The sequence below is a fragment of the Meles meles genome, chromosome 10 (assembly GCF_922984935.1).
Source record: "Meles meles chromosome 10, mMelMel3.1 paternal haplotype, whole genome shotgun sequence".
NCBI classification, from domain to species: domain Eukaryota; kingdom Metazoa; phylum Chordata; class Mammalia; order Carnivora; family Mustelidae; genus Meles; species Meles meles.
In genome coordinates this window covers 43,503,652-43,530,645 of record NC_060075.1, presented here as the reverse complement: position 1 = coordinate 43,530,645, position 26,994 = coordinate 43,503,652, and the positions used below count along the sequence as shown (strand labels likewise).

The window sequence follows — 26,994 nt, the reverse complement described above, 5'->3', positions numbered from 1 at the left end:
TATTCATTCATTCATTCGTTCATTCATTATTCAACCAATACCATGAGCTTCCTGCTCTAGAGTAAGCACTGTTCCTAGTGCTGGGATGCATTTGAAAGAAGAGAGATGTGGCCCCTGGCCTCCCCAAGCACACCGTCCAGGAGACCACAACAAGCAAGGAAAGGGTAGGGATAGGAGAAGGCAACATCTGTGCAGAGCTCAGGCAGCAAGCCACGTTGTTCACGAAAGGAACTCTTCTGTCAGGCAAAGCTGGCTGTGAATCCTGCCTCTCCATGATTCTTCATGCAACCATGCATAAATTATTTAATGCCTCTGGTCATCAGTTTCCTTCTAATATCTACCTCATACAGTTGTCATTAAGATAAAATGAAATGGTACCTGTAAAGCCCTTAGCAGAGTATTGGCTCTAATTATGGAATTCATGGTCACTACATGAGCCTGTTGCTGTGTTTAGATATGTCTTGTATGGTTCTCCAATTCTCCAAGTAATTCGCATGCCCAAGACACCCCTGATTCTTCTTGAGGGTAACTACACTGCCTGAGTCCCTCTTTCTGTAACCTTTTAGGGACCTTCTAAAGATGCTACAATATTTATACAAAATTTATGCAAAATTGCAAAAGCATGACAATTTGTCTTTTCATAATGCCTTTCATTCTGTTTTCTCCTCCTCTCAGATCTCAGGGGAAACTTAATTTTGCTTCCAGTTGTATAAAGGAGATTGTTACTTGCCATTCCATCTGTTTGGGGGGTGTAAAAAAAAAAATCAAAGAATGGAAAGGAAAATAATGGGAACTCAGCCTCAAAGACACTGGAGGATGGTACCGGAATACTGCAAAAATCTAAGCAGGTGAAAGGAAGTTAAAGGAATTGACACACTAGTTCCACTGAGGAGCTTCCATTGTTTCCTTGGCTGTGCTGGGAGTCACGTAATGAACAGTTCTCCATCAGTCCGTGGAGTTCCCTGTGAAAGACCCCGTAGCCCTGAGGCTGATGATATTCATGACACACTTCATGATGCTGCTACTGCAATCATCCTACCGATGGGACTGGAAGTATCTCTGACCTGGTCATCATCCTGGCCATGTATTTAAAGCTTCAAGGAGGCAGTTGTCATTTCAAGAAGCTTTAAGTAGACAAAGAAAACGTAACTACAACTGTTCTTTTCTTTTAAGTCTTAAATTATGTAAATTGCTTCTTTGTTGAAGATTTCTTGACTCAAGCTTCTTAGAAGCCAAAAGGATAATCTATCTCCAAAATGTAGTTAATGTTCTCTTTCTCTTTTAAATTCTAGGCCTGATTAGAGACCTCATTCCCCAACTGGCTCACTTGTGAGAATCCCCCAAAACTGAAGTTGTGGATGAAATACAGCTCTTCCTACATGTATGCTCTAGTAGTCTGTTAGCATAGTGAATGGACGATCAACACTAGCCATGTGTGAAAGATCCACTCTGCTCCCCTGCCCATCCTTCCTTTTCCATAGTAGAAAATATTTTTTGCACCATCAATCCTCATTTAGCAACAGTCTCACTTGCAACAAAACTTGACGTGATCTGGCTGGAAAGAAAAAAATTGTGCATTTACGGAAAAATTTAGGATGTGGTGGGAACTGTGTCCATTAGTTCTACATTATTATTTCCATTGTGCTGAAAAGGAAACTGAAGGTCAAGGAGACTTTCAAGCCGTTCACTTCCAGTCCCATTCCCCTAGCTAGTTACGAGAGAGAATTCCAACTGAAGTGTGTGCAGTATCAAAACTCAAATTATTTCTACTGAGGAAATACTGGATACTCTGGAAAACATTGTGTGCTGAGGGTTAGGAGGTCTGAGTACCTTTGTGAGCACCAGTCTTGAGAACTTGATAATTTTGTGAAAATATTTCATATTTCTTACACTGTTTATAAAAATGGTCATAATATTATTGCCCGCCTTGTTCTAGAGTTGATGTAAAAATTAAGTGAAGTAATAAATGTGAAAGTGCTGTAAAAGCATTTTGCTACAAGACAATTGAATGACATTTGAGTGCATGATATCATCATCATCATTGACAAATATAGGGAGTGAGTGGGGAAATTTTAAGAGAAAGTACGAACCAAGTATGAGTCTCATACCAGGCATTTCCTATCTTGACTGCACACTATTCTTTATTAAGTTAAGAGATGGAGGAACTAATGTATTGTCATACATTAGATCAGGACGCAATGGAATGGTGTGGAAAGTGAGATAGGCGAGACTTTTCTAAGAAAAAAACAGGACTGACTTAGAATGTCATTTACCGATAATTTGGATGAAATTAGTTTTTCTGCACAGCTGACATCTGATTATCCACATCAGTTAAAACTTCAAGTGAAAAAAATTAATTTTATTTTGTGACTCAAAATATGGAATGTGTTTTAAGAAGTAACACATGCCAATAATTAATTCGAGCTGCTTAGGATATTTTGAAAAATTAGAAATTTGTAAACATAGAACATACTCATGTATCTGTTGTAGTTAAAGACCATATGTTGCCTGGATAAGAATTCATTAATCGCCTCATTGTTTTTCACTTTTCTTGTAATTTTCTTGTAATGGGACTTCCATTATTATCCATTTGTGACCATTCTCTAGATCCATATTGACTCAAGGTGCTCATTATAATGAAAATATCTTTTGGGGGGAGAATAAGTCAAATATATATTACCTATTTATTTATTACATCTAATTATATCTAACTTAAAACATTTAGGAATTGAAAGGGTGCCTTGTGTTTTCACAATCATATTGGAAGCATGGAGTCCTCTTTATCTGGAAGTTGTACTATCTGGCCCCTAGATCCCTTTCCACTGTGGAAGAGGATGGGCAGGGGAGCAGAGTGGATCTTTCACACATGGCTAGCGTTGATCGTCCATTCACTATGCTAACAGACTACTAGAGCATACATGTAGGAAGAGCTGTATTTCATCCACAACTTCAGTTTTGGGGGATTCTCACAAGTGAGCCAGTTGGAGAATGAGGTCTCTAATCAGGCCTAGAATTTAAAAGAGAAAGAGAACATTAACTACATTTTGGAGATAGATTATCCTTTTGGCTTCTAAGAAGCTTGAGTCAAGAAATCTTCAACAAAGAAGCAATTTACATAATTTAAGACTTAAAAGAAAAGAACAGTTGTAGTTACGTTTTCTTTGTCTACTTAAAGCTTCTTGAAATGACAACTGCCTCCTCGAAGCTTTAAATACATGGCCAGGATGATGACCAGGTCACAGATCATCTGAACAATCACTACTAATAGTATGTATCGAGCACCTACTATACCACACACTATCTACTCTTGAGTACTTTATATATGTAAAAGGTAATACTATTATTGCCTCTTCTTTACGTATAAAGAAACTGAGTCACAGATCATTTAAATAACTTCTTGAGATCACACAGCAAAGAGTGCCAGAGCCAGGATTTGCGTCAGTTAATCTGGCTCCAGAGTCCTCCAAATGTAGGTCAGTTCCAATAACAATACTAGATTCAAATTATAGACAAAAAATAAACACAAAAATACAGCCAAGCTTACATAGGAGGATGCCCTGTTTTGTTTTATACTTTCGTAATAATCTGTTTCTTTGTATCATCCAACTCTCTAAACTTAAAAGCCAACATTAGCAGTATCTTGACATAGAGCAAAAGGTGCTCCTGAGAACAAGCCAATCAACATCTGTTTTTTAACCAACTATCAATTAAAATCCTATCTTTAAACATAATGGTAATAAGGAAAGAAAAGTTCTATCAAGTAAATCAGGGTAATACTACACCATTTCCTTGATCAAAAATCTTGAGTTCCTCTCTTCTTCCTAAAGTCAAGCTTAAATCCCTTATCCTGTCACTCAGGAGCCTACAAAATCTTCCAGCATTTAGTTTTTAATCTTTTCCCCCTTACTCACAGCCTGACGCTGCCACTCCTGTCCTAATCTTACTTTCTCATTCTTCTCTCCACAATTTTTCTCTCGTTGTCCGTGTAGCCAGGATGCCATCTTACCTCTCAGTTATCCCTAACTATTCCCCAAGGTGCATACACAATCAGCAGTGTTTCTGTGAGTTACCCTTCCTTTCTAGTACCTTCTTTTCTCTTGAACCTAGAAGCACACCAACTGCTCTAATCATTTGATGTTAATGCACACATTGACTAAGCACCCATGATGTTCCAGGTGCTCTAAATATATATTTGTATATAATCCTTACAAAACCTGGTATATGCCTCACTGTCTTCATTTTATTTAGGAAGAAACCAAAGCTGAGACATCTGATTTGCCTATGGTAGACAGCTGTTAAGAAGTGAATTGGAGATTCAAATTAAAGATTCAAACTAAAGCCAGAGTGAAATTTTTCTCAAATTTTTCCAAAATGGAATCTAGATTTTACTTTTTAAACTAACTGGTCAATTTCTCACTGTACTACAGTTTTAGGGAAAAACTAAGGATATACTAAGGCACACTGGGCCTAAGTGCTGTGATCCATTGGTGGTACCCTCGGTGGGTATGGGGAAGGTAACAAGCATAGAGAGTGGAGAACGTGCCCAGGTTGGACATAAGGAAGGGGAATGTGTTGACAGTGTTAAGAGGTTGCTTCTTCCTTGGGCTTTTTTTTTTTTTTTAAGATTTTATTTATTTATTTGACAGACAGAGGTCACAAGCAGGCAGAGAGGCAGGCAGAGAGAGAGGAGGAAGCAGGCTCCCTGCTGAGCAGACAGACCAATGCGGGGCTCGATCCCAGGACCCTGGGATCGTGACCTGAGCTGAAGGCAGAGGCTTTAACCCACTGAGCCACCCAGGCGCCCCTTCCTTGGGCTTTCTTATTGCTGTCACCCGACTCAGCTACTCTGAAGTCATTTCCAGCACTTTTCTTCCTTGCTGCCTCCCACTATTAAGTCCTTAAAATCCAGGCACTCATTTCAGACCTAGGGGTTGCCATATGTTCTTGTTCTTGCCAACAAGATGTAAAAAGGTAACTGTCAGTAGTTTCTTGGGTATCATGAAAATATATTCTTCTCAGAAAAGAGAGGCAGAAAAGAACACTCTCCTCCACCATCCTTGCTTTCTGCTTTGGACCCTGATACATGAAGCTACGACGATGAGGGATCTGGGCACCATCTCATCACATCATCATGCCAGGAGACAGTGACAACATGATAGAATGGTATAAAGGAGCAAGAGAGTCTGAGTGTCCTATGGCCTTGCTGAGCTACCAGACTCGGTGTGATACTGCCCAGACCCAGCCTTCTGTGGTATAAACATGTTATCTTCATGGCTTAATCTTCCATGAGTTGAATCTGCTGCTCCTTGCAGCCCATGACATCCTAAAACCGGTACACCATCAAATGGGCAATAGCAATGACTTTCTACATGTTCTGCCCTCTTTGACGACACAGATACAGCCTAAAACAAGTAAGTCTCTGAGTCTCTGAATGACATTTTTGTGAAGCAATAGAAGCAAATACCCTACAGGGAGCCTTGGCTTTTCATTGTTAGATACAGGTTCTTGAGAAAGTTTTGGATGGACCCATAGCCTACAATCTATATAGTAAGGCAGGAGAATTCTACCTAATGATTGTTTCTTCACTGCACACAGAGAAGATAAGATTTTATCCAGAGGATTGGAAATAGCAGCAAAAAGATGCTAATGTTGGGGTTTGAATCCTGACTGCCCTTTCTTGCGGATTTGACCCATTATTGGACGGTTGGATAGAATAGGCTTGGGGACCTGTTCCACGCTCCCTGTCTGGAACCCCTTCAGGAGAGTCATGTCAATTGCCTTGTACCAAAAAAAGGTAAACTGCTACAAATTAGTAAGAGGAATGGCATAGTGATATCACCTATCTCGGGCCTTGGAAGAGACTCAGAAAGTTTTGCCAGGGGCTCAAAGGACAGCTGAGAATTAAGAGCTGGAATGCAGTCAGGGATTCACAATCCCCCAGCAGACCGAGAAAGTGATGGCATGAGAAAAATGGGAAGAAAAATAAGTGGAAAGAGAACAACTCAGAGACACTGAGTTTTATTACCCTGAAATAGAAAGACTGGATTTTATTTTTTTTAAGATTTTATTTATTTATTTGCCAGAGGATGAGAGATCACAAGTAGGCAGAGAGGCAGGCAGAGAGAGAGAAGGGGAAGCAGGCTCTCCACTGAGCAGAGAGCCCGATGTGGGGCTTGATCCCAGGACCCTGGGATCATGACCTGAGCCGAAGAAAGAGGCTTAACCCACTGAGCCACCCAGGTGCCCCATGGGTTTTTATTTTTTTTTAATGTAAAGACAAAGGGTTTTTTTTCCCCCTACTATAGAGCAGAAATAGTATTTAATGAACTAAGTTGATTTGTATAATAAAGAAAGTTTCATTTTTCCCACTGGAGTTGGTATTACAAATTTACAGACAATTTGACATCGCTGGAATAGGATGTCAGAGCTATTCTATTTGAGCTAACAGCAATTTCCCCAAATAGCCCCCAGCAGCAGGCTGCCTTGTCACCATTGCATCTGACTGACCCAAAAGAAAAGACCTAATCTGACAATCTCCAGTTGAGAAATCCCACAGGCTAAGACATTTTAAGTGTGGATTATATTTCACAACCACAACAAACAGGTGCAAGCCCGCCAGAGGAAGCTGGTTTCCTCAGCCTTTCCAGTCCTCACCACGCAGCACTGCCATGCTCAAGAATGGACCTCGGTCGCAAGAAGCCACATCACTCAATTGGGTTTGCCTTTGATACCAGCTTCCTGGGGGTACCTACCCGTCCTGAGTAATGTTTCATTATTGGCAGACAGGCTTCTTGGCTTCCTGGGAATGGCTCTTTATGCCATTTGAAGTTCTGAAGCTCCCAAAAAGAGAATATTCAATTCATGAGCCAAGTGAGATCCAAGCAAGGAGAGTGTAGAGCAGACACTTACTCCCCTGCAGGACGTCAACATAACTGCAGGCATGTGACCAGACTGCCTGGCTCAAATCCTAGGTCCACACCCTTCTGGGTCTATTACTCATTCCTCAGTTTCCTCATTTGTCCAATTGGAAGGCTGATGTCTACTGTAACACAATTTTCTGAAGATAAAAAGAGATCGGCTGACCTATGCAAGAAATACAACAAACACCCATTTTTCTCCCTTCGTCTGTTCTTTCATGCTATAAATTTTACCATTTCTGAGTTTAAGCACAATGCATGTATGTTAAGGTTTAATAACCATGGTGACTTTGTCTTTAAGTCAACTGAATTAATTGTGGCTTTGGCTGTACCCATTGGCCTCTGTAAATAAAGACAGGACCACTAGACCTGAAACCCTCAGGTAACCAGCTGTGATCTACACTTGAACAGCTAGAGATGGCTTCATCAGTACTCATGCAACTGATGCTCACTCTATGCCAAAAGCGGGCCAATCTCATCATCAAGCCCAAGGAATAGAAAAGAGGACAATATAGTCTCTGTAATATGATGGCGGAGATAAGACAGATGCTACGGGGCTAAGATGAAGGACATGAAACTCAAAACCAAGACTGAGGAGCAAGGATGCTATATCAGACTGTTTCAAGAGATGATAGTGGCCTGAACAAGCATTGTGATGATGGAAATTAAAAGAAATAGTTTCAAAAAGCATTGAAGAGGGGGCACAGGTGATCTCGCCTACTGAACAGGTGTAAATAGCAGGTAGGTAGAGGAGGTGAAGAGGACCACATGACATAGTCTATGAATACTAATCGAGGGCCTGAGTTGGGGAGACTCTGATAGAGGTGACGTGGAAGGCTAAAGAGCTAAAGCCACATTCCTTACTTCCAGAAAATGTATATACATTTAAGCAAATAAGATATAACAAATTTTTACCCATGTCCCTTGGGCTATTATCTTATTTTTTTAATGGGGCTTATTCAATTCTCAACAAAGAAAAAAAGTAGTAAAAATAAAAGGCAGTGGGCATCTGGGAAGAAGTTTTTGGAATCCTCAGAAAAATTCCCTTGAAATACACATGTAATTGTTTCAGTCTTACAAGGAAAGTGGATGAAAAGAACGGATTGTGTCATTGCACTTTGAGCCACATACTGCAAAGCCTAGGTGCTCCTTCTAAGGGCTGGTTTCATTTCTATGAAGAGGAAAGAAAACCATAGCCTCTGAGTTACTCTTTGGGAATTATAGCAAGTTAAACATTTTCATTTAAAGCCCATATTTCTTAAAATTATATATCCCCTTTTGATATTTAAGTGCGTGTGTACATATGTTTGAGAAGCTATCATATCAATGTCCCAAAAAGGTAAAAGAAATGTGTTATTAGGTTTCACTATGGGCCCTCCATTTCTGCAGTAGGTAAGATAAAAAGTATAAAGATTACTTCCTGAACCCCTATCATATCCCACATTCTCCTTGTCATATTTGTATGGGCCCCACCTCAAGTTGGGGACAACCTAGGTGGGACCCATCTTCCTTGATTCTTCCCCTTCATCGGGTGCTTTTTCCACACCATCTCTGGGGCCCTGAGTCTGTGCCAGTGGCTGAAAGCTGCTGCTTTCAGGAAGAGGCCTGAACCACTGTAGCACGTATTAGCAGCCAGATAGGGAGTAAAGGAAAAGGACAACTTAAATCCTCCAGGCTGTTGCCCCAGCTTCTGCTCCACTGTGAATTCATTATCCATCCTGGTCCAGAGAACATTGCAAGAAAAAGGATGCGCAGGCAGATTCACAAAACCTAATTCAGGATCCAAAGCCAAGATAGAGATAGGGCAAGGTCAGGAAATGAATGGGAATTTGGAGGAATGAAACCAAGCAGGAGTAAACACGAAAGTATAGGGTATAAGTCTGAGTTCTGGGGATGTAGTTTGAAAATGAGGTAGAAAAGACTACTGAAGAGACACAGCAATGAGCTTGGAGGCAGTAAGGAATACTTAAGGACTATTTCAAATGCTTTTGTACCACTCTTACCCTAATCAAACATACATGGGCATTGATTTCTTACCTGTCATTTGCCTTGTCTTTGAAAATAGGACAATAGCTTTGGTTTTCAGCCAAACAAATAATCAGAAGTGTCACAGCACATAAAGAGTAAGAATCTATTGTTATCCTAGACTCCTTATCCCTTGGATGAGACATAATCCTAACTCACTATTACCTCCCCTCTCTGCTGTTACACTAACCAGGGTTATGACAGCCATCTAAGACTTCCTCAGATTTCCCACATCCAGCCAATAGCTGACTTCACCACCTTGATTGTTAAGAATTGGGGCAGCAGTCTGATCTACTCATATGACCCAGTGAATGTGTTGCCAAGGGAAATTTTGAGTACTGGTTCACTAGTAGCACAGAAACTTTGTAGCTGGTTGGAGTTGCTGAGATCAGGGATTATACATCCCCTTATCACTCTCCCTTCAGAGTGTTAATATCTCTTTTTTCTCTCTTGGATACATTCTACAGATCAAATGTCAGGCGGAAAATGGTGTTCTTGGGGAAGTCTAGGTGGTTTCAGGAATGAGAGAACCTCCTTTTCTGCTGACATATACAAGATACTTGAGTAACAGCATGAAGTAAGCCTAGAGCAATGAATCTTCTCTTACTTAGGTGAGAAGAGATTGGGTTTATTAATTTTGTTTTCACCAAATGTACCTTAACATCAGTATTTCTAGGACTCTTTCAGCATTATAATTTAAAACAGAGTTTAGTGTGATAATGTAGAGTATAATGTTTTGATTCTGGTATAAATTCACCATATGTGAGAAAAGAGAAAGGAAGAAAAGCTGGCAGTTCAGATAAGAGAAAATAGTGGACTAAGAAACTCTTATATTTGATAAAGATAAAAAGTAAAAATTGAAATCGTTGACATGAACTGAAGACTTTGAAAAACATTTACTCTGAAACTGAAACTATTCAGATACACCTGGCATCATTCCACCCAGAATTAGACCTTGCATCCAATCTTTATACTTTCTCCCTAAAGGGAATGACAGTTTCCCTATAGGGTATGGGTGCTAGATCTGGGGATGGGAAAATAAGATGGATGTGGGACATTTTGTGGTTGGAGATGGTGATCTATTCAGACATTCTGGAGATAGTATAGTGGCAAATAAGTAGTAGACATGAGATGTTTATACAACAGAGCATTCAAACAGCAAAAAGATGACCAGAAAAATAATAATTATGGTCCACTAGAATAAGATTAATGTGTAAGTAAGCCTTGAGTCCATGATAACATTTAAAAATAAAAACTGACCCACGAATGCTGATAAGACTATAGAAGTTGGAATTGAATCACGCACACGAGACTTCAGTGTTATTTACAGTAAGATGGGTTATTTGTCAAATAATTAAGAGAATTCTGCACAGAAGTTTAGCCAGGCAGGTTACCCATGACAAACTGCTTTCCCTCTTGTGGGGGTTTTAAAGCAGAAAGCATTTTGTATAGAGATAGGGTCTATGCTCATCTCTGAATCTAACTGGGTTTACAGTTGTTTTAACTTGGAGAGGACGGTATGGTAGAGATGACGCTATGCGATTTTGAAGGTTGGGTCACAGAAGGCCACCTAGTTGTACCTTACTTACAGGAATACTCACGTTTGGATCCCTGAGCCATGTAAGATGTTCAATTATCCTGGGGTTGCTGTGCTTTGAGGAAGCCCAAACCATATGGACAGACTATGTGTAGGTACTCTGGTCACCATTCCCCACTGAGATTAGCATTAGAGTCACCCCAGCTCAAGTGCCAAATATGTGAGAGTAAAGGTCTCTAAAATATTACGACCTGATGCCATTTACGTTACCCAAAGTTTTCAAGACCTCCTATGGAGACCTCAGATATCACCAAGTAGTAACAAACCATTCGTGCTACATCCTATCCAAATTCCTCATTCACAGCATAGGCAGTGAATCTGAAGGCAGTGGTTTTTTACACAACAGTATGTAATCATAGCATCTCCAGACTCTTCGGCAAGAACAAACTACATGAATTAAGTCTCAGGTATGCAGGAAGTGCTGTCCTGTATTATTATGCCTTTGATTTTGCTTAGTGTTTATATGTCTAATGCCTTCCAGACAAAAATCAAGTAAAGTAGAATGATAGCAAATCAAGAAATTTCTACTAAATGTAATCACAGCAGAATGTGCATCAAAAAACAGCACTCAAATCTCCTCCCTGAGACTGTGACTAATTAAAGTTCCCAAGAAAATGCCTCAGGGCAGTGACTCTTGAACTTTGATTTGCATCAGTATCATCTGAAAAACTTGTAAAATAGAGACCCAAGGCTTTTCCTACTTAATGTACCTGAGTCCTTCTGTTCCTTTTTTTTTTTAATATTTATTTATTCATTTTAGAGAGGGAGCACAGGAGAGGAGGGGCAGTGGGAGAGACAGAAGGAGAGAAGCAGACTTCCCACCAAGCGTGGAGTCTGCAGCAGGGGAGCCCAGGATCATGACCTGAGCCCAGATCAAGAGTCGGATGTTCAACCAACTCAACCACCCAGGCATCCCCGCTCTATTCTTTGTTAGCTCTCCAGGTACTCTGAAACACATGAATGAATGAAACACATGAGAACCACCAAGACTACTATAGAAAGTAAGTAGAGAAAAGGGGGCCAATGTAGATAAAATGGCATTACTTCCTGTCCATCTACCCACTACATGTAGGAAAATGTTGAGAGGCTTAGTTGAAGGAAAACAAGTACCCTTTTTCAGCCTGTCTCAGAGAGTTCCTAAGAAGACAATGGCTTAATTGCAGTGTCTTCTCCCTCTGAGTAGAGTGAGCACCCATACCCACACAGACTCAACAACCTGAGGTTGTGTGCCCATGCCCTCATACCACAGGAGAGACAAGCACCAATTTATTTGCCAGCTAACTGTGTAGGAGTGCAGTTACCTATCCTCAACATACAGAACACCCGCAGGAACAACTGTTTGTTTGTTTGTTTTTAACTCAGTGTTTCTCAACTTTGACTACACATTAGAATCATCTGGAAAACTTTTAAAAATCCTCATTGCTGTACCCCAGACTATTATAACAAGGTCTGGAGGTAGATCACAGGCATAGGTTATACATAGGGCTCCCCAGAGGGTTCAAAGTCTATCCAAACTTGAAAACCACTGTCTCTAACTCAGATTCTCACAAATGAGGGTGATTCATCCTGAATTAAAAGAGATGTCTGTATCTTTAAGGATCATCCTTTTATTAGGATACTCTCATAACTTGGTATCAGATAAAATAGTTAAAAATATGAGAACATGTGCAGAAAGATAAGCTCCAGAGATGACTGTCCATATTTCTGCCCCCTCACTGCCATATTGGTAAAATAGACAATTCCTTTAGAATTAATAGATAACACCAACCAGCAATGTCAAGTGAAATTTGAAATTAAAATATACCATTTACATAGTCCCCTCATTGTTGCTTATATAAATCTAATAAAAGCTGCAAAATATATAATATTTGAAGAAAACTACAAAACTCTGATGAATTAAATCAAAGAAGCACTAAATAAATGAAGACATGTTCCATTTTTATGGATAAGAACTCAATATTGTCACGATGTCCATTCTTCCCATCTTGATCTATAGATTCAATACAATCCCAATCAAAAGCCAGGAAGTCATTTTGCGGATATTGACAAACCAATTCTAAAGTTTATATGGAAAGGTAAATGATTCAGAATAGCCAACATAGTATTGAAAGAGAACAAGTTGGAGGACTAACACCACCTAACTTCAACACTTATTACAAAGCTACAATAATGGAGATTATGGTGATGTTTCCACAACTCTATAAATTACCAAGAGTCAATTTAATTATATACTTCAAATAGGTGAATTTTATGGTAAACAATAAAACTGTTTAGAAAAACACAATGTGGATTTAGTTTTAAAGTTCTGGAAAAATGGGGCATCTGGGTGTCTTAGTTAATTTAGCACTGGACTCTAGATTTTGGTTCAGGTCATGGTCTCAGGGTCATGAGATTGAGCCCGGCATCAGGCTTGGCACTAGGCCTTGAGCCTGCTTAAGATTCTCTCTCTCTCCCTCTTCCCTTCCTCACCCCCATTCACTCTCTCTCTCTCTCTCAAAATAAATAGATAAAAATAAAGTTCTGAAAAAAATAAACAGGCAAAAATAAAGATTAGTACTCTGAAAAAATGACTTTAAGGAAATAGGAGAAAAAAAACTGCAGTAATTTTTTTTCAACAGTGCATGAGCTCTATAAAAATAATATTAATTAAATATATTGTTTATTACTATATGCCAAATGCTATTCTAAGTGCTTTACATCGTTTTATCATTAAATAATCCTATAAAGTTGATGCTATATCCCCTTTTACAGATAGAGAATCTGAGCCTAACTGGACATTAAAAAAAATGAAATGATAGTATAAAAAGAGAGGCTTAAATTAAAAGGAAGGTGGTAGTACTGAAGAAATAATTCAAAGAATTAACAATGCCATTACATTATTGTAAATGCTATTAGAAAGACTAAAAAATAGTGAAGATCCAAAAGTAGTTTAATGATGATCAGAAGAAAAAGAGAAAGAGATTAATGTGATCAGATAATAGATGATAGATGTGGATGACATAAAACAAGGACCAAAGAAAAGATAATAGTGTTCTGAGGGGTGTAGGAGAGAATAGCATAAAACAAAGTTAAAGGCTATTATCTACATTTTCTCTTAGCAGAGGAGTATTTTATATATAAATGGCACCATCACTAACAAGATGCTAGATAACAATGTCCCTGCAGCCTCACTGAGGACCTCACACACAGCATCTTGTTTGATATCACAACCCTAAGAAGCATGCACTATAATTATGCCCATTTTATAGATGATCCTTAGAAGATGACTGCATATTCCCAGCTTGCCTAGGACAATGCTGATTCACTCCAGTGCTACATCAATAAACGAATATAAATTACTTAGGCAACGCGTCAGAAATGTGGACAGCAAATTACATGAAGACCTTACTTTGAGCCTAAGACTATAGCTGGTAAGCTGCAGAACAAAAACTTATAGTCATATAAGTCTCCAAAGTCTTTCTTCTTAACCATTTTATTATAACAACTATGTAGAGCTAAAGTGTTTATCATATCAAGTCAAAATTAGTGAAAAGTGGTCATTCCAAGAAATCCGGCATTTCTTTTTTTTTTAAGATTTTATTTATTTATTTGACAGACAGAGGTCACAAGTAGGCAGAGAGGCAGGCAGAGAGAGCGGGGGAAGCAGGCTCCCTGCTGAGCAGAGAGCCCGCCGCAGGGCTCCATCCCAGGACCCTTGGGATCATGACCTGAGCTGAAGGCAGAGGCTTTAACCCACTGAGCCACCCAGGTGCCCCCAAATCCTGCATTTCAAAGATAAATGAACAAGTCTACATGTAGCATGCAGTAGAAGCAATCATTTAAAAAGCAACAATTATCTAATTAATAAGTAAATAATGTCCTAGACTTATTCTCCACAACATTTGATGGCATAAAACAATTTATATACAACAAGTTGTAATTAATGTAGGAAAACAATAAAAAGCTGCTCTTAAAAATATATAAAGGGTTGGGCAGCAAATACCCAAGCAATTACTTAAAGACATTCTTCAGCTAATGGTAGGATAAATCAAAATGCAGACTTCACAGATACAAAAGTAAGGTAGAGAAGGACTGACAGTGGGCAACAAATCCATTTTAAAAATCAAATTATGTATAAATTGATCCAGAAAATATTGTGTCTGGACAAAATGCTCATATTCTATTTCTTGAAAAACTATCACCATATTTAACTTCTCTACTGCATCAAAAATTCCAGTGCATATCAGTTACAATTTTATGAAGAAATGGGTAGAGGAAAGTGAAAGAGAATGTATGTGCATCCGTTTCCTATTTTTCACAGAGAGAACTGAATCAATGATGTCTCATTTCCAGTGTTGATAAATTAACAAAGCTTTAATTAAATTATTTGAAGATACAAAAGGTATATGTTAGCAGGAGAAAAAACTTGTATGTCTTTCACATTATAGAAAAAAATGACTAAAGAAAACATTAAAAAGATTATTAAAAAAAGAAAAGATAACATAAAAACTAAAGAAAATACTGAAAACAATAGAAAAGAATGGAAAATAGAGGTAAGAATCAGAAAGTGTATTAAGAGACCAAACATAAAATGTTTAACAATAATACAAATGGTTAAACTACTCTCTCATTAAAGGAAAGAGGGACGCCTGGGTGGCTCAGCAGGTTAAAGCCTCTGCCTTCAGCTCAGGTCATGATCCCAGAGTCCTGGGATCGAGTCCCGCGTCGGGCTCTCTGCTCGGTGGGGAGCCTGTTTCTCCCCCTCTCTCTGCCTGCCTCTCTGCCTGCTTGTGACCTCTCTCTCTGTCAATAAAATATTAAAAAAAAAACTTATAAATAAACTTATTTAGAGACAGACTTAAAGCCAAAGACTAAAAAACACAAGGAAAAAAGGACAAGAGAAGATAGGCAAAGGATATTAATGGAATAGAAAAAAGGCCAATGTGTCAGGGACTGATATCTGCCAACTAAATCTCCATGCTTAACGGACTGACTTAAAGAACCCTCATTTTGTGCTCGCTATGGCACATATCCTAAAATTGGAACAATACAGAGAACATTAGCATGGCCCCTTGTGCAAGAACCCTCATTTTACAGGGCATGGCAGTATTCCCAGTTTCCCTTGCAAACAGGAGAAGCCAGAGAATCAAAGAAACAGGAGTGAAAGACACTGGGGGAGTTTTCTAGGGAAGCTTCTTTTAAAAGTGCTGAGCACCCTTTTGCTTTCCCCACTTGCTCCCTTCCACTGGCTAGGATGCCAACATGATAAAACTGGAGTGTCCATCTTTTTTTTTTTTTTTTAAAGGCTTTACTTATTTATTTGACAGAGAGAGAGAGAGAGATCACAAGTAGACAGGGAGGCAGGCAGAGAGAGAGGGAGAAGCAGGCTCCCCTCTGAGTGGAGACCTGACATGGGGCTCGATCCCAGGACCCTGAGATCACGACCTGAGCCGAAGGCAGTGGCTTAACCCACTGAGCCACCCAGGCGCCCCTGGAGTGTCCATCTTACAACCAGATGTTGACCTTAAGGATAGAAGCAATTCATCAAGGATGCTAAAGCAGGAATGTACAATGAGCCTGGGTCACCGATGACATCATGGAACCTCTTGATTATTACTTGAGAGGGAAACCAAACCAAACAAACAAAAGTCTATCCTGTTTTCAACTAGTCTTCAGATCCCTGTTTCCTGTACCCAAAAGCAATTCTTCACTGATACAAGATCATAAACTCAGTATAAAACCAAAATCCAATGTGCAAAAAAAAATTAAATGTGACAGAGAATCCCTTTGTTGAATGATATAATCCAACATGAGTATGTGTCATAAATTTTTCTGTAACAATAATACATCAAAATGAATGAAGGAAATGCTGTAGGAACTACAAAGAGAAACTTACAGAATTTCAATTAGAATGAGAAACATAAGCAAGCATCTCCGAATCTTTGAAAACTCAAATAGAACCATTAGGTAAGAAAACGAAAGTTCTAAAGAATATAGTAGAATTAAAGAGGGTGCCTTGACACATAGGCATATGAATATGTTCGTGCGTATCTATATTTAAGTGTCTTATAAATAGAATTTCATGGACTTGTTTTTCAAAAATTGATTATATGAAAATATTTAAATATTTCAAAATATAGATTTTATCTTCAAATTATAATTCAACAAATAAATAAAAATGTGAAAGCACATTAGATTGAACAGAAATACCAACATTTGGAAGTTACTCACAATAATTTTGGTCCAAACAGAAATCAGAGTGCATATTCCATGTATCGTAAGAAATAAAGAATATATGAATATATTCAATATAGATGATATATATTATTCAATATATATGAAAATAAGGATAATATGCCTCAGAATCCATACAACATAGCTAAAAGCATATTCAAAGGAAAAGTCATTGCTTTAAACATGAAAGAATGAGAATAAATGCAAAGCATTTAATCCAAGGGTTCAGATAAAGAACAGCAAAATTAAGACAGAAAAAGAAATAGATCAAAGAAGCAGTAGCAAAAATACCACAAGAAAATCTTTTGGGGAAAATCAGAAGAAAAGTACTCAAAGATGACTGCTCAGTGCAGTTTCTGAAAAATCAGACACAACTGAAAACTCAGTTATTATGAGAAGGAACGCAGAAAATCATGGGAACATCACGTATTGGCATTACAGGGAAATAGCCATTATATTTATTGATACAAAAGCCCAAAATGTGTGAAATTGAAAAGCAGAACTGTAAGCAGAATGCATAGTATGATCTCACTGGGGAACTGAGGAATACCTTAGCAGTTCATATAATTTGTATATTTGCATTTCAGGTTAGTATTTAGAGTAGGAAAGTTTTGTAGTTATAATTAGAAAAATACAACCCTTCAAGTTGGGGCTGCTAAATCCCGTTTCCTCTGGTGTCCTCTTTAAAGTAGAACTGCATTCCTTTTCTTTAGGGATAATATCTCGTAGTCATTATAATATGTGTAACCTCTTGCACCTATTAGAGCAAGCAATTACCAGATGTAATACTGCATTTATCTTTTCTCTAGGATCCCAAGGATTTCTCTCTGCTTTCAAAGCAATTTCCCCTCAGAGGATACTATTATTTCATAGTAATGATTCAGAGACCTTACTACCCCCTCAGAATGCAAGCCAGAACAAAAGGGACTACGGAAGATTAACCAGTGTAGGGAGTCAATGATTGGTTCCAATTCCGTGTCTCTACTTGAAAAGCTCTCCTTTACCGGGAGCTCTCTGCACATTTAAAATGGGGAAACGTGCACCCACTTGAAAGTAACATTCTGGGAATTAAATGTTGTGACATATGTCAAACTCCCAGCACAGAGATCTGGTGGAATTCTCCCTTTTCTCTATCCTTTCCAATCTCCTACATGATTAAAACTCATCTAACCAATCCACATTCACACAGATTCTAAAAGAGGCACGTAGAAAATAAACAGCCAGGCATGCAGCGATGTATCTCACTTCGATACTGTGTGGAACATTTTATCGACAGCAAGTTTAGACTGTCAGCTCATTCCTTTGCGAGAGAAGTCACAGGGCGTGGGATGTGGCCTGTCTATTATCACCTCAACCTTGAGAAATTTAGTCTCTGCAGGCAGTGGCACCTTCTGGTATGCGAGGATCAAAATCCTGCTGGAGGAAGTTAATTTCTTTTGTCCTAAACCCACACTTAGTCACCATTTTCCATGCTGGTGGATAAAGAAAAGTTGTATGCTTCATCCAAAGTAATAAAAAACACTAAAAGCCAAACTTAAACCTCAGAACTAGGATTTTCCTCTGAACTTGGAATTTAATTCTCTTTACTACTCACTTGGAGATTAATCGCACTCTGCCTGGGTCACCCACAGATTTTATATTATTTTACTCTTTCTGTGATTCAGCCCAGAGGGTTCTATTCTCTCGTCCCTCCAACCAAACCATGAACTTCCCCAGAGCACCTGATATAATGTATACTTCGTTTAACAATTGCCCCTTCAATTCAATGCAGCATGAATTTTTGAACAGTTTGGACTCTGGTAAGAAAAGACTTAATTTGAAAGAATTGTTCCAGAGGAGAAGGACTCCACTGCAACAGGGATAAGAGGACCATTATCACAGGGAGACTGTTCCCACCAGAAGATGTGCAATCATCCAAAGGGTTAGGACTCAACGAGGTTTATGAGGCTGGAAAGAGGCAGGCATGGAGAAGAGGGGTGAATGGAATATTATGGTCTGATAGCAGAAGGGAAAATGCTTTCTTGAGGGACCGGCTATTCTGGTGAAGGGGGGCTTATAAGGAGAGGTTGTAATCGGGCTCAGAGGGGCTGAAGTTCAGCCTGGGAAAGGACAGAATCCTGACTAAAGTTGGTTTAACGAGCATTTTATTCCCAGTTGATCAGTGGGGGGACAGTAGTTTAGCTAACGTTTATGAGGCAAAGAAAGGGAATTGGAGGTTCTGTGCCTGGCCTTGTTACAGCTGACCGTGACCCACAAGGGGGCAGCCATGAGTCTGATCCGAGCCAAATGGGAAACAATGGTTACTCACAGTAATTGGTTAATTCCTGTTTTCCCACAGGGTCAGGTAAGGTTCAGTGTGGTCATAGGATACAAAAAAGAAAAGGGGCAGCTTCTGCCCTTTAGGAATATGGAGACTAAACAAAGAGCCCAGGAAAATTTACACACATAAAAGAGTCATAATGAAGAAGGAAAGAAGGAAGATAATTAGCATTAATGGGATCAGTATTATCTCATTTAATTCTCCACCCATTCAGGCATGACTGTCATCCCTGTTAACAGAGGGAAAAAGAGAAGCTTTAGGGTGTCCCTGTACTCATAGAAAGGAAGTTGCAGAGCCAGTTTTGGATCCGGATCACTCTGACTGCAGTGGTTACGGTCAATACGTGAGAATTCAAATGATGAATGAGTTCTGGGAAGGTCAGGAAGTACCTGGGAGCTCCGAACTCTGTCTCCTTTACATAGAACTAAAGAGAAGCCTTCGGACTTCCAAACTGCAATGAGGGGGGGAATGGCATCCCCACTGAGATGGACCCCATTAACCATCAAAAGTACGTATACAAGAACTAACTTTAAATATTTTGTCTATAGTTTTTTTATTCCAAAGTTGATGAACGCTCTACTTTAAACATTATAGAAAAACAATGTATTTGTTCAAGGTTGTAAATATTGTAGCCAGGGTTCCCATGATAAATGTATGAAGCAGGAAGGTGGCAGGAATTCACGGAACCTTGAGCATCTTCCTTCCAAACCCTCTCCAACATTCTGCTCACCCCATCCTCAAAACTGAATGCTCGACTGATACACCAGGACAGGAGGCAGGTATGGGGGGGGGGTTAGGGGGGTTGGAGAGGAGAACTGGGCACATAGACAGGAGGACCAGAAAATAAAAAGTGAGACTCTCCCAGACACCACTCCTTTTTTAAAGCCCCACCAACTGTGCCCCAGGAGCAAGATGAGTAAATACCTTATAAAGTAGTTTCTTAGCAGTTTGTGCAAATTTCTCTTTTCATATCTCCAAGCCTTGGTCCCATTTTACTGAGACACCTCACTCCGGGATCTGGAGCGTTCTCAGGAACAGGAACTAAACCCCACTCACCGCCCGAAGGTCAGGCAGGCGGAATGAATTACTGAACCACCCCTCACAGGCCAGGAACATCCAAGGGGTGGAGTCGGAGTTTTATGACCCATTTTCTTACCTGGAAATTCTTCTTTCAGACTCTCATTGTGTACTTTTTAAGGAAAGCAAGTCTTGGAAATGGGATCCAAACTGCGTGTCTGAGTGTCTCTGAAAGGGAGGTTAACTCTATGACTTCTCGGTACTTGGAAAGAGAAAACAAAACTCTCTGGAGGTCCACAGAGAAAGGTGAGGGAAGCTTCTCTCCCTCTCTGGAGGTACGGGTGCCCAGAAGCTCAAACTTGGTCATGAGAAAGCAGAGCCCAGAAATGAGGACAAGCTCACGGTGGGTCCCAGGAGCACCAGAAGCAGCCTTCGGGGCTGAAGACCTGGCAGGGCGAGCTAACTCAGACAGCAGCCCCAAAATGAATGCCAGAGGCATGCAGCAAAAACTCTCCACTGGCAGTTGGGCCCCGGAGATTGCCCTCCTCCTAAAGCAGTGTTTCTCTTCCCTGGAGGCACATTCGAATCATCTGGGGAGCTTTTAACAATCCCAATGCCCAGGCTGCAACCCTAGAACAATCTAATTAGGACCTTGGCCTCCTTGCATTGTATTTTATAAAGATTCCTAGGTTATTCCAATGTATAGCCAGGACTATGAGCATCTACCCTGGTGAGCACTGAATGTGTACGATATAGGGCTTTCTTTGAGAGGGCTCCCAGTTTCTACAGGGAACACAGAGATTTGAGGCTCACTCTTTGCAGTGTTAGTAAAAGATTTACTAAGGTTTGTATTAGGCAGGTGGCAAGATGGGGATTACTAGGCTGCCTCTAATGATATACAGAACAGACGCTAGAGCTCCCCAAAGAGGATGGAATCAGCCCCCCAGCACTACTAGATCGCCAAGGCACAGTTTCTCGACTGCACCACAATTACTTGCTGGGTTTGTGATTGTTGTTGTTATGGGCTAACAGCTAATTAATAAAGCTAAAGTATTGATATTTTCTTTTTTTTTTCCCTAAGATTTTATTTATTTGATAGTGAGAGAGGGGAGGGGAGTGGCTGGCAGAGGGAGAGGGAGAAGCAGCCCCGCCGAGCAGGGAGCCCGACATGGAGCTGGATCCCAGGACCCTGGGATCATGACCCGAGCTGAAGGCAGCTGTTTAACCAACTGAGCCAGCCAGGCGCCCCAGTACTGATATTTTCACCTGTGAAAATATTTCCTATGTTTTCTTCTAAGAGCTTATAGAAGTTCTTGATTCACCCCAAATTAATTTGGAGGTGTGGTGTGAAATAAAGACCCAGGTTCATTTTCTTTTCCATGTGGATATCCAGTATTTTGGCACCATTTACTGAAAATACTTTTTTACTCGTTAGATTTTTTGACTCCTCTGTCAAAAATCAGGTACCCTTACAAATGGGAGTCTATTTCTGCACATATAAAATGTTTTGTCTTGAGCAACTCATCAGTCTGTTGTTGTTGTTGTTGTTTTAGATTTTATTTATTTGAAAGAGAGAGAAGGAGCAGAGGGGGAAGGCAGAGGGAGAGAAACTCAAGCAGGCTCTGGGCTGAGCCTGGAGCCTCACATGGGGCTTGATCTCACAACCCTAAGATCATGATCTGAGTTAAAATCCACAGTTGGACCCAATCGACTGAGCCATCCAGGTGCCCCTATTTGTCATTCTTTATGTCATTACTACATTGTCTTGATTTCTGTAGCCTTATGTAAATTCTTGACCTCCAACATTCTTCAATTTTAAGAGTACTTTGGATAGCCTAGTTTCATTACTTTCCCACATTTTTGTATTAGTTTGTCCACTTCTACTAAAAAAACAAACAAACCAACAAACCACAAAAAAATAAAAACAAAAAAAAACTTGATTTGATTGTGACTGGAATTTCATTGAATCTATAGATCAATTTGGGGAAAATTGACATCCTAACCACACTGAGTCTTCCAATCCCTGAAGTGGTATAGCTCTCCGTTTGTCAGTGTCTTCATTCATTCCTCTCAGCAATATCTTATAGAAATATTTCACATCTTTTGGGGCACTTGGGTGGCTCAGTGGGTTAAATCTCTGCCTTCAGCTCAGGTCATGATCTCAGGGTCCTGGGATCGAGCCCCACATCGGGCTCTCTGCTCATCGGAGAACCTGCTTCCCCATCTCTCTCTGCCTGCTTGTGATCTCTCCCTCTGTATCTGTCAAGTAAATAAAACCTTTAAAAAAAAGTATTTCACATCTTTTGCTAAATATATTCCTAAGAGTATTAAATTCCTAAATTTAAAGAATTCCAAAGAATTGTAAATGAAAATGTTCTGTAAACTTTGTTATCTAATCCCTTCCATTTATTTTTAATGTCTCTCTCTGAGACTCATTATTTAAATGCTCACACATGTATTTCTTTTGCTCACATTCCTTAACTATATTTCTCTCCTTCTTTTTCTTATATCACTTGTAATGCCTTCTGAGAGTTTCTTACCTGAATTCTATCGACTTTTCCTCCTTTTTTGCAATTCGAAACATCTTTTTAGTGTTTTTTTCCAACAATATATTTTTATATCCATTTTTCCAGTTGGTACACCTTCAGCTCTTCTCTACCTTCTTCTTTCTCAAAAGCTACCTCCCACACTTGTAAACATTTAACCCATAGGGTAGTATGAAGGATAGACTTTAAAGTAGCCACCATGATCCTTGACATCTGGAATTTATGTCTTTCCGTAATCCCCTTCTCTTGAGTGGAATGAGGCAAGGGGAATGGGATGTATGCAATTACATATATGTGATTACATAAGACTGTTGAACCCATATTGCTAGAATCTCTCTTCCTTTTACTGGCTTTGAAGGAACAAGTGCCATGGGTTTTACAGTTACAAAGAGATGAATTCTGCCAACAGCATGAGAGAGCTTACAAGTGCATGCTACTCCAGCTGAGGCTCTGATGAAACCCCAATCCTGGCCAGCACCTTGATCTCAGCCTAACACAGATGGGCAAGAAGAAAGACTCAGAGACTAGACTACCCATCTTCATGTATTGTGACCTACTCCTATCAGCCCAGATCAGACTCTAGAATTGCTGCTGCCATTTTTTTTCTCTGTTGTAACCATGAACCAAGCAATAATCCACTTGGGCAATGTGTGCAGGGAAAAAAAGCACAACTAGAAAGCATCCTCTCAGCCTATCCCTGTCCATGGCACCTGGCCCTTGCCTTGTCTAGATTTCCCCTCCCACCTTTAGCCTTCATCATATTGAGACCCAACCAGTCTCTGATTCACATCCAGAAATTTCTCCCAAAAAAGTACAGAGATGGTAAGTGTATTGAGCTCACAGTTTCTTCATAATTGGAATACCCTCATGTAATTGTCACCCTGACCAAGAAACAGAATATTACCAGCAGTCCAAGGGCTCCCTCCTAGCCTATTCCAGTCACTACTCAGCAAAGGCTTCTTAACTTTTAATTTATGTAAATGAAATCAAACAGTATGTATTCATTTGTGTCTGACTTCCCTATAACTCAAAATAACAACTGTGAGATTTATGCATTTTGTTACCTATAGTGGCAGATCACTCATTCTCATTGGTATATGTTTTCCATGGTATGAATACACCACAATTTATTTGTCCACATTTCTCTTGATGCGCACTTAAGTAGTTTCAAGTTAGGGACAATTACAAAGAAGCTGCTCTATTCATCTTTACATTTTTTGATTAACGTAAGTACTCATTTGTGTTGGGTATTTTCTTAGTAGGAAAACTGCTAGGTCATAGAATATGCATATGATCAGCTTTAGATAATGCTGCCAAGAAGTCTTCCAAAGTGCTTGTACCAGGTTACATTGTCATAGTAGTGTATGATAGCTCTTCATCTTACCCATCCTTACCAACAAAAGGTATTTCCCATCTTTATCACTTAAGCCTTTTTAACAGGTGTCTCATGGTTTCATGCTAGATCCTGTGCTCCATCAATGCCTCTCTCATTTTTGTGGGATCTCTTGGGATGAATTCAGGTGAGAACCTAGAAACCGTAAGAGAAGTCCCAAGATCTGTAGTCAGCATACTAGAGAACCAGGGATGTGTACTTTTAGCCTAAAATCCAGCAGGCTTGAGGTTCAAGAAGACCTAATAGTTTAGTTCAAGCACAAAGACCTTTGAAGACCAGTGTTCCAACTCAAAGCAGTCAGACAGGAGTTCTCTCTTATTTATGAGAGAATCAGCCTTTTGTTCAATGATTCAAATGATTGGATGAAGATCACCCACATTAAGGGGGACAATAAGCCTTACTCAGCCTACAGATTCAAAAGTTAATCTCATCCAGAAACACCTTCACAGACACACTGAGAATAATGTTTGGCCGAATATCTACGAATCTCACTCCCCAGTCAAGATGACACATAAAACTAGCCATCATATCGTACTTATTAGCTTGTCATCTTGTCTACAATATTCCTTTCAACTATGATGTAGTATTATTCCATTACATATAAATGTATGTATATACAAACACACACATATATATGGTTATACTTACTATAAATGAAAAAAGTATTATTTTGTTTAATATTATGTTTGTGAGTTTCATCTATAATGTGCTATATTTGCTACAAATTATTCATTCTCACTGATGTATAGTATTTCATCATGTGACTGCATGGAAATTTATTTACCTGGTCTACTAGTGATGAGCCTGTAGATAGTTTCCGGTTTGGAGTGTCTCACTGATTTTGTCACTCTGAATTTTAGGTTGCTTCTGATTCATTTCTAAACAATATTGCAAAGCCATCCTTTCCAGTGTCTCCTGTACACACACACATAAATGTTTCTCTTGGGCAGCCACAGGTCAAAAAAATGACCCATCTGCACCATGAGTGGAAAGAAAAAAACACAACCAGAAAGTTCTTTCCACCTATTCCCTATCCATTATGGAATCTACTCTTTTCTCTCTTTCCACCTTCACCACATTATGACTTAACCAGCTTCTGCTCTTTCCCAGAAATTTCTCACAGATTTTTAAAATTTTTTATTGAGGTAAAACATACTTATGAAAAAGTACATACATTTTATGTGTGCAGTGAAATGAACTTCCCTAAATTAAATACACATAAGTAACCCAGTTAGAGATAGAAAATTACCAGCATTAAGAAATGGAATGATGCATCATAGGCTATGTAATTTTAACTTTACTGGATACTGCCAAATTGCTCTTCAGTGTGACTGTGTCAGCTAACTCCCACAGAAGTGAAAAAAATACACCCATTTCTTCCCATCCTTGTCAATACTCGGGGTAGCCAGACCCTACTTTTGCCTATGCCAATAGATAAATTTTTGTCGTATTGTTTTAAGTTGATTTTCCTTAATTTTTATTTTTTTTCTTTTTTTTCCCATTTTATTTATTTTTTCAGCGTAACAGTATTCATTCTTTTTGCACAACACCCAGTGCTCCATGCAAAACGTGCCCTCCCCATTACCCACCACCTGTTCCCCCAACCTCCCACCTCTGACCCTTCAAAACCCTCAGGTTGCCCCAACCTCCCACCCCTGACCCTTCAAAACCCTCAGGTTGTTTTTCAGAGTCCATAGTCTCTTATGGTTTGCCTCCCCTCCCCAATGTCCATAGCCCGCTCCCCCTCTCCCAATCCCACCTCCCCCCAGCAACCCCCAGTTTGTTCTGTGAGATTAAGAGTCATTTATAGTTTGTCTCCCTCCCAATCCCATCTTGTTCCTTAATTTTTAACATGGTTGGGCATCTTTTCATGTTTATCTGCCAGTCAGAATTTCCTTTGCTCATTTTGCTATCTGTTGTCCTGTTTTGACTCTTTCCCCTTGCAATCCATGACTTATCCAATTTTCTGGCCAGCTCCCTCCTATTTGCTGCCCCTTGTTACTGGATCAAAGTGGATCTGCTCCTTGACATACCAAAGACAGAAATAACACCAGGAGGCATTGTCTCACAAACTCAACTTTATTTGTACAAACAAGGAAATCATGGAGAATAATTTCTAAAATCGTGTCTCCCTGAACAAAACAAACAAACAAACAAAAAAAAAGCAGGCTCTTTTTTTTAGGGCGTGGGATAAATATTCCAAGGAGTATTTTAACATTGTAATGAGGTGGAGGCACTTTCTGGCACCTTTTTTTAAAAAGATTTTATTTATTTATTTGACAGAGAAAGATCACAAGTAGGCAGAGAGGCAGGCAGAGAGAGAGAGAAGCAGACTCCCTGCAGAGCAGGGAACCCCACGTGTGTCTCGATCCCAGGACTCTGGGATCATGATTTGAGCCGAAGGCAGACAGTTAATCCACTGAGCTACCCAGGCACCCTTTCTGGTACTTTCTGAGTCTCGCATGCAGGCATCTTCCTCAAATGTTTCTTCTTCTGTTTCAGCAGCTCATTAGTTAGTTTCTAAAAGGTAAGATTGACAGTTAGGCAGAAGATTTTATGACCTTGCTGAGTTCAAAAGGTCAGACTAAGGGAATTTGCTGCCCCTTCAGTGTAGACTTAATACCTTCCCTCTATAGCATTCTATGTGCTTCTGGGCTGGGCAGATAATGCTAAAGCTTTCCCACTTACTTCCATCTCAGCTATGTTTTTTTGTTTGTTTGTTTGTTTGTTTTTTTTTATGATCATCACTAACCTGCTACTCCTTCTACCAGGTGTCACGGACCAATGGCTGCCCACGTCTGGAGCATTTTCCATGTAAAGAATCAGATAGTTATGCTTGGTTGCAATACAAGCAGCTTAGTTCTGTTGTTTTACACCTGGCTGTCTACCCTTGCTGTGTTAACTGCATGCCTCAACTGGCATTTGACATATGAAATCAGTATATGTTAGTGTCCAGGCACCGCTGT

At 39.6% G+C, this 26,994-nt stretch overlaps 1 long non-coding RNA gene and 1 pseudogene across 4 annotated transcripts in view; one reads left to right on the top strand and one right to left on the bottom strand.

Moving 5' to 3' along the window:
- LOC123951980 overlaps window positions 1-20,111 on the bottom strand; it is a 204,483-nt gene extending 184,372 nt beyond the window's left edge. For 3 of the 4 annotated variants that reach the window (XR_006820545.1, XR_006820543.1, XR_006820546.1), the window contains exon 1: window positions 19,997-20,111. This is a non-coding gene — a long non-coding RNA (uncharacterized LOC123951980). The remainder of the gene's footprint in view (window positions 1-19,996) is intronic. The other variant, XR_006820544.1, reaches the window with a different exon arrangement.
- On the top strand, window positions 15,531-15,630 carry LOC123952399 (annotated as a pseudogene).
- Window positions 20,112-26,994: the final 6,883 nt, after the last annotated feature.